At 44.7% G+C, this 16376-nt stretch overlaps 1 long non-coding RNA gene across 1 annotated transcript; it reads left to right on the top strand.

Annotated features, from left to right (window-relative positions):
• Nucleotides 1–802: 802 nt before the first annotated feature.
• LOC131301460 (uncharacterized) lies at nucleotides 803–1585 on the top strand. The gene is made up of 2 exons (XR_009191285.1): nucleotides 803–879; nucleotides 1330–1585. It is a non-coding gene; the product is annotated as an uncharacterized LOC131301460 (long non-coding RNA).
• Nucleotides 1586–16376: the final 14791 nt, after the last annotated feature.

Genomic DNA, 16376 nt, shown 5'->3' with positions numbered 1-16376 from the left:
ATGTAGTTTAAGTCCTAATTAGATTATAGAAGATTGGATTTTACTGTACCAATTCGTCCATCTTTGGGACATGTCTCAATTCTGTCAATTAGAGCTTGAACTTGATTGAATCTGTCCTATTCTTAGCGAATTTTTCTCACAGACTTTCCGACCTTGTAATTTTCTGGAATTTTTACTGGAGATGGATATGCATGTCTAGTTTGTTGGGTAAAATTTACAGAATTTATTTCGAAGAGGGGAAAAAGTTAAAAATCGCGCACCGAACTGTTGCTGTGAAACTCGTATTGCTGACTGCACTGACACAAGTTGGGAAAACAGTCATATCCTAGCTCGAGACTCGAAATCACATTCCGCTTGTTTTGCTAGAAACTAGACTTATAGAGCTTTCCAACGGTGCAACCCATGCGCTGTGGTTATGCCTGAGCAATAACAGATTTGCTGTTAAAGTTGACCCAAAATCTGTCTCTGCACCAGTTTTGGTGTTTTGTTAAGTTATAGTCGCGAGGCCGTAGTAAGGTTACCCAAACCCCATTTTTTATGAATGACCTGTCGATTCGAAGAGAAAGAAGTTTACTTTTCAACGGTGTAAGTGAAATTCTTAGAATTCACGATTATGTACTGGATATGGTCAGAACCGTACATGTTGGTCATGGTCTAAGTCTTATTCTTGGGAATTCTTGTATCTAACCTCATTGAATCATCTTTTGAGCATTGAAGCACATCACCCATCATTTTTATTGCATTTTGCTTGCATTTTAACATGAGTTGGAGTATGAAATATACTAAGTATAGTGTCATTCATATTCTAGGATCGGGGGACGAGTCTCCACCTCAAGGTTGAGAAGGAGGCGTTTCGCTTTTGTCTTTTGAATCTCTAAGGTGAGTGTGCTATTTCATTGAAGTGATTAGCTAAAAATAAACTTATGTTTTTTCTGCAAATGTTGGGAATTTTTCGATAGTTGAGGATATGGATCAAGTTGCTTGAAACATGTTTTTATTTCAAGAGCATGCCATAGTTGTATTGTTGGTTGGATTTTCTTTCTTCTTGATGTACACAAGAAGGGTATAAATTGTCTGTTTGTTGTACACAAACAGGGTATAAATTGTTGGAAGTACCCTGTTCACAGGGTCACGGTACCGTCATAACTCCTGGTTGCGAGGGAAGCAACCCTATGGTTTCTTGAAATATTGTGCTTATTTAATGGTTTGTGAAAAATAACTTGTTTCTTGCTAAATATGGTTAGAAGCATTACTCGATCCATGTTTGTTCGTGTAAATTGTTTTATGCTTTTTGCTTGAATGAAGTAGTAACACTCACAATCCTTCCAGGTAACTGAAGTAGAGTTTTGGTCCACTACTGGTCGAACAGGCTGTAGGAGTGGAGGCGAGGGTCGACTTGGTGTCCTTTTGGCATAGTACATTTTGTGATATCAATTTTTGGAGAGTTGTCGTACCTTATGTGGATGCAACTCATCTTGTAAAGTTCTCTTGTAAATTTTATTTTGGAAGCCGGTTGTAATATACTTAGTTGACATTGTCTTGCGTTTATGGAATGAATTTCATTAAGGTTGATATTAAGCTTTCATTAAGACTGATTATGTTAATCCTTCTAGAGCGGGTCGTTACACCTCTCTCCTGCATGGCCATCACCGCCGCTTGCGCCACTCAAAACTTCTACACCAGTAACCCGTAACGCCTCCTCTGACGTTTGATCGTCGATCCGAGTCCCCAAAGCCTCGATTTCACTCCTTGTTTGGTCCTTTCCTTCTCCGGCACCACCATTGCTGCCACCTTCGCTGGATTCAGCCATGGATGGAGCAGGTTGCGTGGGTAATGAATGAGATGAGAGATTGAGTGAGAGTTGGATGAGTTTTGAGAGAGTTTCGAAGTATTAGGAGTTCAAAACCGAAGAATGGCTGTTTCGGCACTGGTTCGGAAGCTTATACGACGTAAGGGAACAGTTGGGCCGGGTCTGGGCTCGGATCTGGGCTCGGATCTCTTTAAAATGTGGCGTACGCCAATCCTTTGGCGCCGTACGCCAGTAATTTGTGGGCCTCAGGCCCAATTCGTGTCCTGTGTTGAAATTCATCCCCAACTACAAGCCCGGCTCTTCCTAAGGAAGTCTTGGGCCCATCCCCAAGCAGAGATCCGTCCAATTTCAAATCAACGACGATCTATCCGTCCAATTTCAAATCAACGACGATCGATCCGTCCAAATTCAAATCAACGATGATCTATCCGTCCAATTTCAAATCAACGACGATCTATCCGTCCAATTTCAAATCAACGACGATCTATCCGTCCAATCTCAAATCAACGACGATCTATCCGTCCAATTTCAAATCAACGACGATCCATCCGTCCAATTTCAAATCAACGACGATCCATCCGTCCAATTTCAAATCAACGACGATCTATCTGTTCAATTTCAAATCAACGACGGTCTATCCATCCAATTTCAAATCAAACGACGGTCTATCCGTCCAATTTCAAATCAACGACGATCTATCCGTCCAATTTCAAATCAACGACGATCTATCCGTCCAATTTCAAATCAACGACGATCTATCCGTCCAATCCCAAATCAAACAGGTCTTTTAAAATTCACGTATTCTGAATAGCCTCGAAGAGGGTGTCTAGAAAAACCTTTGACGTTACTTGTCTCCAGTCGATGGTGCCTCAAGTGCCGTCAAAGGGGGGCTTCTGTAGACACCCCATTCTGGACTGTCCAGATAACGTTATTTGTCGATCCTTTATTGCCCCAATGATGATTTTAGTCGAAAACAGTTTGAGGACAAAGGTGTGTTTGAGCTTTGAGCGCCCTTAACCTTTCTCAAACCCGTTTCAAGCCTTTCAAACCAGAGCCCAACAGCCCCAGCAAAACCCAACTGGCATACGCCAGTGTATTGGACGCGTACGCCAGTTATCTGCCACGTGTCAGTCATTGACCGTTGACTCAGCTATCACTGGCGCACGCCGGTCCAAGTGTGGCGCACGCTAGTCAAACCCAGTCAAATCAACTTATTCAGCCACATGGACGAGACTTTTGTGCCACCCTGACGTTGGCCACAGTAGCCCCTGATGATTATATCGGCCAGGCCCGCTCCCCCTCTCTCCTACACCCCCCATCAACTAGTCCCATGCATTTAATGCATGGGAAGGCTCTCTTCTTGACCCAAGCAAGCCAAACAGGCCTTAGCACCAGACTGATCTCAGTCTCTCTCCCCTATAAATACCCCCCTTGCATTCATTTGCAAGGGGTTAGCCTCATTAAGAAGCATAAAGCTCCCTTCTCCTCTCTTCTTGCTCTTCTTCTTCTTCTATTGAAAGAGAAAGAAAAGAAGTCTACTTCCATACACCCACTGATGTTCAGTCATCATACAACCTCCATCTTCAACCTCTAAAGCTCAACACAACCTTCAAACCTCAATACCAAAAGGTATACCACCTTTACGTTCTTTTCTGTTTTTGACCCCTGAGGGGAACCAGTAAGGCCCAGGCTGGTAAACAATACTAGTCCTGGCCTTAAACTGGCGAAATACAACAATCGGATGAGATGGAATATGGCGCACGCCAGTACTCCTATGCCGTACGCCAGTAATGGCAGAACGAGCACTACTGGCATGGGGATCATGGATCACTATTTCTATCATCTTATTTTTCTGTCAATCACCCTTGCATGCTAAATAACCAGTTTACTGCTTTCCGTATGTTTAGAACTATTTAGATGTAGTAGTTATTGCTTACTCTTTGCTTGTTTAAAAGGCCTCTGGGATCCTTCTGGTCATGTTCCAGAGCCCAGATGATGCAAAGCCAAGCATTGGATCAAGGTCAAAGTGGCGTACGGCTATCCATAAGTGGCGTACGGCAGTTTGTCCCAGGATCCAGTGGCTGGCCCTTGCATCTTAGCTTAATCTTGGCCTTTTTCATGTCCCCGCTCTGTTTAGGGGGTTTCTCGTCTATTTTCATGGCTTCAAGCCATCTCATCTGTCTATAAGTATATATTCCGCTTTATTTAACTGCATGGTTTGTCTTGGGTGTGCGCTGGTCCCTTTCCAGAGCCCAGAGGGTTGAAAACAAAAATTGAGTAAACAAACAAGTGGAGTACGCCACTTATGTTGTGGTGTGCGCATGTTGCATCAGCATGCAGTGGCTCGGCCAGTGCATGCTGACAAAGAATCTGCTCGTGCCCCTACAAGGCAGCGTACTTCAAGTTATCCAGTTTGCTCAGTGCTTGTTCTCAATCTATATTTAGCATTGCAATCAAGTCATCCATAAACATTTTGCCACAAAAATCACAACTTGTTATAGTTTTAACCCCCGTTAACTGTTCCCCCGCCCTAACTAGCTAAAAAATGATCAAATGAGAGAAAAATGCAAACGTTTTATAAAATGCCCGAGTAGAGACCGATCTCCGGATTGGGCAAGAGGGGTGCCATAAAACCCTTCCCCTCTCATAACCTGGCTCCCGAACTTCAGATATCGAAGGTGACGACGAACCAGTCTACAAGCCTTTTTCAAAATCAAACAAACGTGACAAACGTTCTCGAGTTCGGTTCCTTGGGTGTTTTCACCGCTAAAACCCGAGTGGCGACTCTGAATCGAAGCGTTTCGCCGCGCTCTTCCAACAAAAAGGGCCGCGCCCAAATTTTGCAAACAGAATTTCCGGGGGCTGTGTGCCCACAGCACCCGGTAACAAAGGGATTTGATGTTCCCTTATCTCGAGATCAATGCCAAGCGTGTCTTTTGAGAGACCATGCCAAGATGTCGATGAACTCTTCGAGCCTGTCTGACCGGGCGCAATACTTCTCTGGGGATCGTGTTGAACCAATTTGAACTAGTCGAGGGTCTACCTCATCTTTCAAGTTTATTTGAATCTACTATTTCAATTAATAGGCTGAGCATGCCTTTTGTCTTCCCTTTCAGCGAGGGAACACATTTCCTTGGGGATGATCCCATCGAAATCTTTCCCTTCGTCGTTAGGTCGACATAGTTTATTTAAAAGTCAGCGTAGTACTTAAAAGCAAGATAATGCATATCATAAGAAAGCCCCTCGGGGTTGCCAAGTACAACAAAAGATTGAATAAAAGCTACGATATGGAGGGCCAAGAGGCACAACCTCCGACTCAGAGCTAGACTTAGACAACTTAACTAACACTGTGTCAGACTCAGACTCAAAAGTGTCAATGCAAACTAGACGCGGTTTGAAAATGCAATTTTTAAAGTTACCCTTGGCTTCCTCACAGAGAGGTGGAATCTAGAGGATATCAGGCCCAAGCAATAGCACTTCGGCTTCCTCAGCTTCTTCGACCAAACCTACTCAGTGCTCTCGTGAACAATGGACCTCAGCCCGTCAGTCCGCTCCTTTGAAGCTCCTCATTACTGTCAATCCAGGTGTCGGTAGTGAAGGCCTCAATTGCCCAACCTTTAGCCATCATGTTAATCTCCGGTTCAAATGGGATGGATACGATTGGTTTGGGTTGGCTTTCTGGGATGATATAGTGGCTGGGGTTGAATATGGTGGAGTTGGGGTTGATTTGAGTGGAAATGATAGATATCTGACCAACCAGAGGGTCAGAGTTGTGTTGAGGCAGGGAGTTGGAAATGACGTTGGGCTTTGGTGGAACTTGAACCATGCCATTGTCAATGAGATCTTGAATCTCATGTCGCAAGCGGAAATAGGCATTGGTGAGATGGCCAGGCATTTGATGGAAAGCACAATAGGCGTTAGGGTTGCAGCCAACAGATAGGACTTTTGGTAAGGGAGTTGGGGTCAAAGGTTTGAGATGCCCTGACTTGACAAGTTTTTCCATCACTGCGGATAGAGGTGCCTCAAAGACAGAGAAACTCTGAGGTTGGTTTTGGTGGGTTTTGTGACTAGGACAAAGGTTATCGGAACCTTTGCTTGATTTACAACTGCATAGTGTTACACCAGCGAAAGAATGCACTCTTTTGCCTTTAAGGTTGATTTCATCACCATGGACGTCTCCCTCTTCGGCATTGGCTTTGAAAAAGGATCCAGCATCCTCTTTCGGGTGAGTTCCAGCCTCATGAAATTCAGCCAGGTCTTTGAACATGTCTGCCGAGCACAGCTTGATTCCAAATTCTGGAGGGTGGTAGGCTTGAGAAGATTCTTTGACTAGCCCCATATCCGGTTGTGAGGCTATGGCGGTAAAGAGGTTAACCAGCCCTTGGACAAGAGTCATTTGCCTGTCCATTTTGTGACCCATTTCTTCTACAGCCTTTTTCAACTCAGCCAGCTCAATTTGTGCCGCCATTTCGGATTCAAAAGTGACAGTGAAATAGCCCCGGCACACGTTCCTGAGTAGGTTTTAGCTCTTCCCTTCAGTGAGATGGCCTAGAGCTTTGGACAGCAAAACAAACGAGAACTCAGTGAGGTTCCTGCAGCAATTAGAATGTAATGCACATGTTGCCATCGTTGTTGTTCTCTTTGACTCTACAACTAAAGATGAGTCTGTCTTATGATGTTCGGACGCTACCAGAATCCTCAGAAATCTTTTCGAAGGTGTATCCTTTGAATAGATCGACTGATCTTAAGAGATGTTAAAACAAACTAAGCCTTTGTCTATTCCTTTCTTGAAGTTTCCACTTGGAATTCGGAACAATTCGGTATTGATGACATGAAACCTTAACTTTGAACACCGCGGTGTATAGTGACTTCGCACTTCAACCTGGGTAGTGGTAGTGACACAACATCCATACTTTGTGGTTCCTTATTTTCGATTAAAACTTCAATCGGGCATTAGACTAGGACTTAAAAAGGTTTGATTTCCAAAAGTCTCACTGATCTAAGGACTTTGAAAATTAGAAACGTGCACCATCAAGATGCACGACTCTTCATCGGGCCATGACAGCGTCCTAATAAGCATAAGACAGACTCGAAAGAGAGACAACCTAGAAGCCGCCTTAAACATGCTCCTACGCAAAATGGTATGTATGTACAGTGCATGCGATAGGAAAAGCAGTAACACGTAGACAGTATATAGGGTTAGATGCAAGTAAATCTTACCCTGCAAGTACCTGTCTTAGTTTGGAGAGTTCTAATGCTTTGCATATGCGAAGGCCGGTTTTGGCTTGTAACAGGTTCCTCGGACTAAAGCCAAGATATACCTCCCGTTGCCCGCGTAATCGTAGAGCAACAGTCGAACGGTAGAATGACTTATCATTGTCGAAGGTTGTTGGTCATTCGGGGTTCTCGGGCTACGGTAAACCGTGCCGGATTGCCAAAACGATCCAACGAGGCTGATCCCACATCGATGCATATGAAGATGCTAAAGAATTTGATTTAATGGAACAGAATTGCAATTTTGCAAATGCCTTTTCAAATTTGGCTCTCTTTATTAACCAATACTTAGAAGAAACTACACGAGAGAACAATCGGAAAAGCCCCAGTCAGGATGGCCGGACACGTGATCCTGTTAAATCACCAATCCTTTCTTTAGCAGCGCAAAGCTCACTATTTTGACAGACTTTTGTGGGATTGTTCTCAAGTGTATTAAATTCTAAGTATAGACCAATATTGATTCGATCCCCAGCAGAGTCGCCACTGTGGGCAGCGCGCCCGGAAAAAAAAAGGGCGGATTAATGAGCTCACTTTCTTTTGGCAGACGAGCGCTCAATTCAGAGTCGCCACTTGGGTTTGAAGGTCCAACACCCAAGGAACCGAACTTGAAATGCTCGCTGTGCTGTTTGATTTTTAAAAAGTGAAGGAACCAGTCCGTCATAACCATATCTGGGTTCGGGAGCCAGGTTACGAGAGGGGAAGGGTTTTAAGGCACCCCTCTCGCCCAATCTGGAGATCGGTCTCTACTTAGGCATTTGCAAAAACATTTGCAATTCTGTTTGATTAATCGATTCTTTAGCCAATTAGGGGCGGGGGAATAAATTAATGGGATTAAAGCTGTAACATGTTTGCAGTATGTGATAGATAGCATGGATGAGCAGTTAGTATAGGATGAGAACAGACTGCTGTGGGAGTTTAAACAAACTGGGAGGCCCCTGTTTTGGAATGACGTGCGCAGGAAGAAACCAGCATGCACCGAACAAGTCACTGCATGCTGTTCACTCCTGCAGGCGCAACTCTAAGACACGCGCACGCCGGTGAGCTCAAACCCACAGCTCTTATTCTTAAACCCTCTGGGCTCTGGAAGGACCAGTGCACACCCAGGACACACCACGCAGTTATAAGCAGCATAATATACAGTTTAAAGGCTGTAAAGCCCTACAAATTAATAAAACACCCCATAAACAGTGTGGGGCAAAATAACGGCCTAAAGCCAAGCTACCCGTGCAAGGCCATTCACTGGTCAGAGGCGCTTTGGCGCGCGATGGAGCCAGTCTGTCGCGCGAGGGTGCTCCCTGGCACGCGATGGTCTGAGCCTTTTAACCAGTGTTTGGTTTACATGTTTCTAGGTTCTGGGACAGGTTCAGAATGATCCCAGGGGTACTCCAAGATAGCAGAAATGCAAATTAACTACAAAGCTAACAGTTTATACTAAGGAAAGTAGTAAACTGGTTTTTTACATGCTTGCAGAGTGATCTATATACAAAATACAACATAAAACAGTGGGACACCAATCCAACGAGGACCATCGCGCGATGACTGAGACAGTCCCGCGCGTGAGTGGTTCCATCGCGCGTTGGTTCTTACCTTGATGGTTTTTGAAACCTTGCCAGCTTTAAGACCAGGACTGGTATTGATTACCAGCCTTGGTCCTGCCAGCCCCCCTCAGGGATCAGAACAGAGAGCAGAACAAAGGTAAGCTATACCTTTGGTTTTTGAGTTTTGAAAGGTGTTTGAGCTTTGAGGTTGAAAATAGGATTTGAAGTGTTTATTTGAGTGGTTGATGCAAAGAACAAGGTAGCTTGTTGCTTGTTTGAAGTGTGAGAATGGTGGTGGGATGTTGTAACCCTTTGAATATTTTTTGAACCCAAGGTGTATGGATATTCTAGCCCTTCATGTATCAATTTTTTAAACCCTTTTAATGGAAGAAGAAGGGGGGGTATTTATAGGGATGGATTGCGATAAATATAGATGGTGTAAGGAAAGGAGCTCAACCAGTCCATGAGGCTGGCTGAGGTTTGCTTGGTGGCCAAGCTTCCCAGCTGATAAAGGTGATTGGGACAGCTTGGACCGTCGCGCGATGGAGTCAGTCTGGCGCGCAATGGTCAACGGTCAAACTTTGACTGTTGACCACCACCTGACAGTTTGACCATCGCGCGATGGTTGCGGTCCGTCGCGCGACGGTGCGCTCGAGCGCGTGATGGTTGCGCCCTGGCGCGCATATACCACCTACTCACGTGTTGGTCAACGGTCAAGCTTTGACCATTGACCAACACTTGTCAAGTTGATCTACGCGCGCGGGCTCTCAACCGACGTGTGGCAATAGGGTTTTTGGCTCTTTTGAAGTGGCTTAGGCTATGTTAGGTTCAAGGGTTGCGCAAACACTCAAAGCTCAAAGATGTCATCATTCCCGGGGTGTTTTTGATCCATTTCATCATTGGGGAATCAAAAACCGTAAGTAAACTAATCTGGAAGCCCAGATTGGGGTGTCTACAGGCAGACTAGGGCAGCTTCTAGAGGATGATGGCCTAGGATGGCCACATAAACAAGAGTTACACAAAACAATACTGTCACCTTAGCCACGGCTCAAAGATACGAGAGCAATAGATAACCAGCGGCTAGAGGTGTGCAGTTGGAAGAAAGGCCCATAGAAAGGGTGGCTCGCGCTAAAGAGTTTTCAGAGGTTCAGATAGAGAAGTCTGAGAGATTGAGAGTGAGTGAGAGAGAAAGAGAACCCGTCAGCAAAAGCCTCCTCAGAAGAGGCGGATGGGAGAGGAGCCCCAGGTACTTCAAAGAGATCAAGAGTGACGACAACAACGAGAACGAGGCTGAGCTCTACCACTGAGGACTACCACCGAGCCTCTTTTCTTTACTGTCCTTTGCTTCTGAGATGCAGAGGTTGAGCGGGCGGGCATGCCCCAGTTGACATTTAGGAGTGATATTGAGTCGGCGTGCCCCTTTTCTTCAATGCTTGGGCGGATGAGCCCCATAGATAAGCTTTGCTTGGCCTTGAGCTGACATGCCCTCACTGCTCACAAGATTCCACTACTTGAGGACCACAGATGGTAGGGTAGCAATGTAAATTTGCATTTTCCAATTTATTTGACTTTCTATTGAGAATGTCTAAAAGAATGCATAGACCAACCGCTAATATCTAATTTGCATTGACAAGTGAACTGAATTGACAAACAGACACATATACATACATACTCGCCTAGCTCAAATGAGAAAGGAAGAAGAGCCTCGGATATGTCACGGACTCCTAGACATTTGGAAAATAATGAAATTTTAGGCATTAATGTGCCAAAATTCACAATATCTCTTAGAGAGGTGAAACTGACACTTGCATAAGGTCCAATAAATGTACAATGACCTGTACGAATCGGTAAAATCAGGAAAAGCATCCCGATATGACAATGGATTGAAAAACTTGAAAAGTGTCGCAAAGTGGACAAAAGACTCAAATGATGACTCATATAGGCCCGAACTGAAACTGACACCCCCGTGCAGTCACATTAGGACCATATGATCTGCACAGCATGACGAAACTTGGCAAAAGCCCCTTGGACGAGATTCGAGGTGCTTTGAATTTGAAATGTGCCCCCGAGGGCCCAAAAATCTTTGTTAGGTGTGATGGCTACCTACTGCTGTCTGATGCAGGAATTGAAGAAGCGCGCACAGGCTTGAGACCAACACGCATCACTTTTGTACGATTGCGTGTGAGCCTCAAACTAGCGCACGGAATTGCAAAGCTACTACAACCGCTTAAACTAGACGTCGCTGAACTTAGAATAAACTGTGAGCCGTTAAGCCTCATAAGCATTTCGTTCTGTTTTTTATGCTTCAAAATATTTTAAGACTTTTGCTCAGCTTTGAAATCGAAGTAGCAGTTTGCATTAAACTTGAAAGACGAATGGTTTCCCCCGTCTGTTTCTCCAATGAAGCTTGTCTTGTTCTCAACTCTTCTTGACTCTTGATGTGCACCAAAACGTCAACCATGGATCCAATTGATAGAGTATGACCGAGTCTCGAAGAGAAACTGCCTAAGTATCCCTTTCTGGGAATCAGGTCAAAATGTAGTTCAGGCAAAGGTTCACTCGTGTGTTCTATCTCTCCTTTTATGCTTAAACTTTTGCCTAGTACCGGCTTTTCAGGTTTTCGGTCCAGCGAGCTTTCGACTTTTTGCCAATTCATTTTTGCCTAGACCGCCTTCATAGGTTTTCGGCCTAGCAGGCTGCTTTAACTTTTGCTTGGAACTGCCCACCCTTGGGGTTTTCAGCCCAACGAGCTTCTCTCAGGAAAAAAAAACAACACTTGTGTTGATCCATGTTGACCGAGGTATTGATTTGCTGCCGCAGAGGTCGGTGATTTTTTTACTGTAGCCCCAGATGAAATACTTTGATAGTGAAGGGTTCTGACTGCTTTGGTTGGAAATGCCCCGCTCCAGGCCACTTTTGTACCTCTTTAATGTGTGCTTGATGGAACGCTGTTGTTACTGTTTTGAGTATGGTACGAGGTCTGGAGCCTTCTGAGCTGCTGCTTTCTGGCTTGGCATCCGGTAGCAGGGGATTTGATACTTCTTTATCCCATGATCAACGCCAGGCGTGTCTTTGTGAGACCATGCCAAGGTACTGTTGAATTCTTTGAACAAGTCTGAACGGGTGCAATGCTCTTATCGGGACAGCACTGAACCAATTTGAACCATCCGGGGGTCTGCCCCATCTTTCAAGTTTATTTGAAATTACTTCTTCTTTTAGAGGCTGAGCATGCCTTTCGTCTTCCCTTTCGGTGAGGGAACACATTTCCTTGGGGATATTCCCATCGAAATCTATCCCTTCATCGTCAAGGTCGACACAGTTTATTCAAAAGCTAGCAAAGTACTTAAAAGCAGGATAATGCATATCATAAGAACCCTCGGGATTGCCAAGTACAGCAAAAAGACTCGAATTGAGAATAGAAGCTACGACATGGAGGGCCAAGAGGCACAAACTCCGACTCAGAGCTAGACTTAGATGACTTGACAGACACTGCGTCAGACTCAGACTCGAAAGTGTCAATGCAAAAGAGACGCGATTTGAAAATGCAACTTTTATAGTTACCCTTCCTCGCAGAGAGGTTGGAGCTAGAGGACAGCAGGCTCAAGCAATAGCACTTCGGCTTCTTCAGCTTCTTCATCCAAACCCACTTGAGAGAACTCCTTGAACAACAGCCCCAAATTCTCATGATTGAAGGATCTCAGCCAGTCCGTTTTCTCCTTTGATTGATTAAATTTCCTCTTGAATTCCTCCTTTATAGGCTCCTCATCACTATCAACCCAGGTATCGGCGGTAAGGACCTCGACTGCACCTATGGCCATCAGGTTAACCTCGGGTTAGGATGGGAGAGACAAAATTGGCTTGGTTTGATTTTCTGGGATAATGAAAAGGGTTGGGTTGAATATGGTGGAGCTAGGTTTGATTTAAGTGGAGCTTGAGTTGATTTGAGTAGAGTTGATGGATATCTGGCTAACACATGGGTTGGAACCGTGTTAGGGCATGAAGTTGGATATGACATTGGGCTTTGATGGGAGTGGAGCTTGAATGGTGCCATTATCAATGAGATTTTGAATTTCATGTCGAAGGCGGAAGCAGCCATCGGTGAGATGGCATGGAATTTGATGGAAAGCACAATAGGCATTTGGAATATAGGATGCCGGGAATGTTCGAGGTGAAAGAGTTGGAAGGAGTGGCTTGAGGAAGCCAGCTTCGAGAAGCTTCTCATAAACCAAGGACAAAGGCGTGGAGAAACGGGAGAAGGTCCTTGGTGGGTTCCGGCGATTGGACTGGGGGTTCAAGGTGGAGCCTTTGCTTGCTTTGTAGTTGCACAACATTGCACCATCAACAGGGTGAACTCTTTTGCCTTTGGGATTGATTTCTTTGTCGCGCATATTCTCCCTTTCAGCGTTGGCTTTGAACAAGGATCCAGCATCCTCCTTTGGGTGAGTCCTGGCTTCATGAAACTCAGCCAGGTCTTTGAACATGTCTTTCGAGCATAGCTTGCTTCCGACCGCAGGAGTGTGGCGGCCCTGAAGAGGTTATTTGACTAGCCCTAGATCCGGCCTTGACATGACGGAGGCACAAAGGTCAACCAGCCCCTGGACCATAGCCATTTGTTTGTCCATTTTCTGGTTCATTTCTTGAACAACCCTTTTTAGCTCAGCCAGCTCTGTTTGTGCTGCCATTTTGGATTGATGATTGGAAGTGACAGTGAAATAGCCCTGGCAGATGCTCCTAAGTAGGTTTGGTTCTTTCCTTCGGTGAAATGACCTAGAGCTTTGGATAGCAAAGTAAATGAGAACTCAGTGGCATTCCTACAGCAAGCTTTTGAAAGAATTTAAAGAAATGAAATGCGCATGTCATCGTCGTCGGTGTCCTCCTAGACTCTATGACTAAAGAGAGTCTATCTTATGACATTTGGACGTTGCCAAGAATACTTGGAAATTCTTTTTCAACAATGTTCCTTATTTGAATCGACTCGTGCTAAGAGATGTCAAAATAGACTAAGCCTTTAACAATTTTGCTCTCGAAGTTTCAACTTTTGGAATCGAAACAACTTGGTATAGATGACGTGATACCGGAGCCGAGGTGGAGTAAGCAGCACTGTGCCAAAGCCTGAGCGGTGTAAGTATCATGGCATTCTCTCCGTTGTTCCTAGTTTTCCGTTTGAAACTTCGATCGGATTTTGGACAAGGATTTAGAAAGTATTGATTTCCCAAAGTCTCGCTGATCCAAGGATTTTGAAAATTGAAAACATGCACCATCGAGATGCATGACTCGTCATCGGGCCAAGGCAACGCCAAACGGGCATAAGACAAACTCGACAAGAGGCACCCTAAAAGCCGCCCTAGCATGCTCCTACGCAAAACGGTATGAATGTATGTACAGGCATGCAATAGGGAAATCAGTAACATATAGACAACACATGGGGGCTAGATGCAAATAATCCTGCCCTGCGGGTTCCTGTCCTAGGTTGAAAGATTCTAATGCTTTGTACGCATGTAGAGGCCGGTTTTGGCTTAAAGGGTTCCTCTGACTAGAGCCGCGATATACCTCTCACTGCAATGCGTAGAGCAAAGCAATGGTCGAATGGTAGTACGACTCATCATCCTCCAAGGTTGTTGGGCGTTCGAGGACCCCGGGCTCCGATAAATTGTGCCGGTTACCCAAAACACCTCAACGGGGCTGACCAACATCGATGCGAATGAAAGAATGCCGAAGAATGATTGCAAGAGAGAGAAACGCAGCACCTTTTGAAACAAAATGCCTTTTGAAGCTTGGCTCACTTTATTGATTAACACTTGGAAAAAACTACACAAGCGAACAATAGTAAAAGCCCCAGTTCGGATTGGTCGGATGCTGAGATCCTGTTACGTTACCATTCCGCTCTTCAGCAGCGCGAAGCGTACTGTTTTGACAGACTTTTGAAAAATTGTTCATTTATGTGTTAATTGCCAAATATTAATCAATGCAATGAGGTCCTCAGCAGAGTCGCCACTGTGGGCACACACACCTGAAATTTTCGTTTGTATTTTGAAAATCGGGTGCGCCCTGTAGACACCCCAATTTGGACTTGTCGAATTTCCTTAATTTGTGGCCCTGAGGCTCCCCGATGATGAATATGGATCAAAACAAGCCATGTACCAATTGAGACGTTGCTCCTTAAAGGATTTGAAAAGGAAATGGTAAAAAAACATTCCCAAGCGCTTGGAAGCAGTCCCAAGCGCTCCAAACTATTTTCCAAAAACCACTGGCCTGGCTCACTCTCGAGCGCTCGAGAGTGAAGTCCCAAGCGCTCGAGACCACTCCCGAGCGCTCGAGACCTCTCCCAGTGCCCAATGGGTGAAAAAGATTCCCACTATCCATGCAAGCCATCATTGCATTCCCCTTGAGCCGGCTGAGGTGAGTCAACACTCAACCTCAGTCAGAGAAGATATCAGCTGAAGATTTCTTTCTTTAAAAAAGGGTTTATTTCAAAATCATTTCATTTTTCAAAACCATGGGTTATATGCTCTATATATATACTTGGTTTTTCAGCTGAAGAGGGGGCTACGAAAGTTCTCTCTCTCTAAACCCCTCCTTTTTTCTCTCTCTTGTTCAAGGGAAAAAATTTTCAAACTCAAACTTCTTTCCCAGCTTCAAAGGTTTTTTTTTTTTCAAAATCATCAAGGAAAAGGGCAAGAAATCCAGAACACTCTTAGCTTCTGATCTCTTGTCTTTTTCACTCTACATTCACCTTTCACAACCATCCAAGGAGCAAAGTGTCAAGCAAAGGTAGAAATATTTCTATCCTTGGTTCAAATCAAGAGGCTGTTCTCCCTTCTGAGGGGGGTCTCTCAGCCTGTCCCAGTCCTTAATGCTGGGTGCATGGTTGGGAGACCTTAGTGAAAAAGCAAGAGCAAAGAGTCCACGAATAATGTTTTCCCAAAACCCCTACTGGAAACACTCTTGAGCGCTCGAGAGTGCTCCCGAGCGCTCGGGACTGTTTCCAGTCCCATGCATCGCATTTTGGTAAGCAATAGGCTGGGGGTGAGGTGCACTTTTAAATAAAATGGTTTTATTCTGGCGTGCAGACACAGAAGATCATTTTTCCTAAAACAGAAATGTTTCTTACAAATCTCAAGTAAGAACAAAGTTTTCCTAAGTTAAAAATAAGATCTTCTCTTGTTAAAAACTTAGATAAGGGTGTTTGCATGATGAAGTGGTGCCATTTTCTATTTGAGAGTAAGCGGGCATGCAGCTCACTCCCAAGCGCTCGAAGCCATTCCCGAGCGCTCGGGAGTGCATGCATGCCATTGCATTCCATTTTCCCAATTTTCTGTGTTTTCTGAGCTTCTGCATGCAGAGATGTGTACATTTGCTCTTTTAAAATTGTAGATCTGTTCATGCAATGGCAAGGATACATGATTTGAAAACTTGAGGTCCTATCTCAGTCTTTCAAGTCCTCTGCTGAGCCAGTGGTCTGCTTAATAGTATTTCATTTTACAGTCTTTACATTATGTTTTGTCAGTACTAACAGAATGTGCAGGTGGGGTTCAGACACTCCCAAGCGCTCGAGAGTGAAGCCAGTGAGCAGTGTTTCATTTCCTGTTATCTTGCTGTCTTTCATCACATAATCACCCCCTATACACGTGCTCCAGCATACACTGTTATTTGGCATCCTATTTGTGACTAACAAACTCTGCAGGATTTGGTCAGTAACACTCCCAAGCGCTCGAGAGTTGATCCAGTGGCAGTTTACACTGCTTTGCCATCAT

Source organism: Rhododendron vialii, chromosome 9a, assembly GCF_030253575.1.
Source record: "Rhododendron vialii isolate Sample 1 chromosome 9a, ASM3025357v1".
NCBI lineage: Eukaryota > Viridiplantae > Streptophyta > Magnoliopsida > Ericales > Ericaceae > Rhododendron > Rhododendron vialii.
Note: the sequence above shows the minus strand (reverse complement) of the source record. Positions and strands in the feature narration are given on the sequence as shown.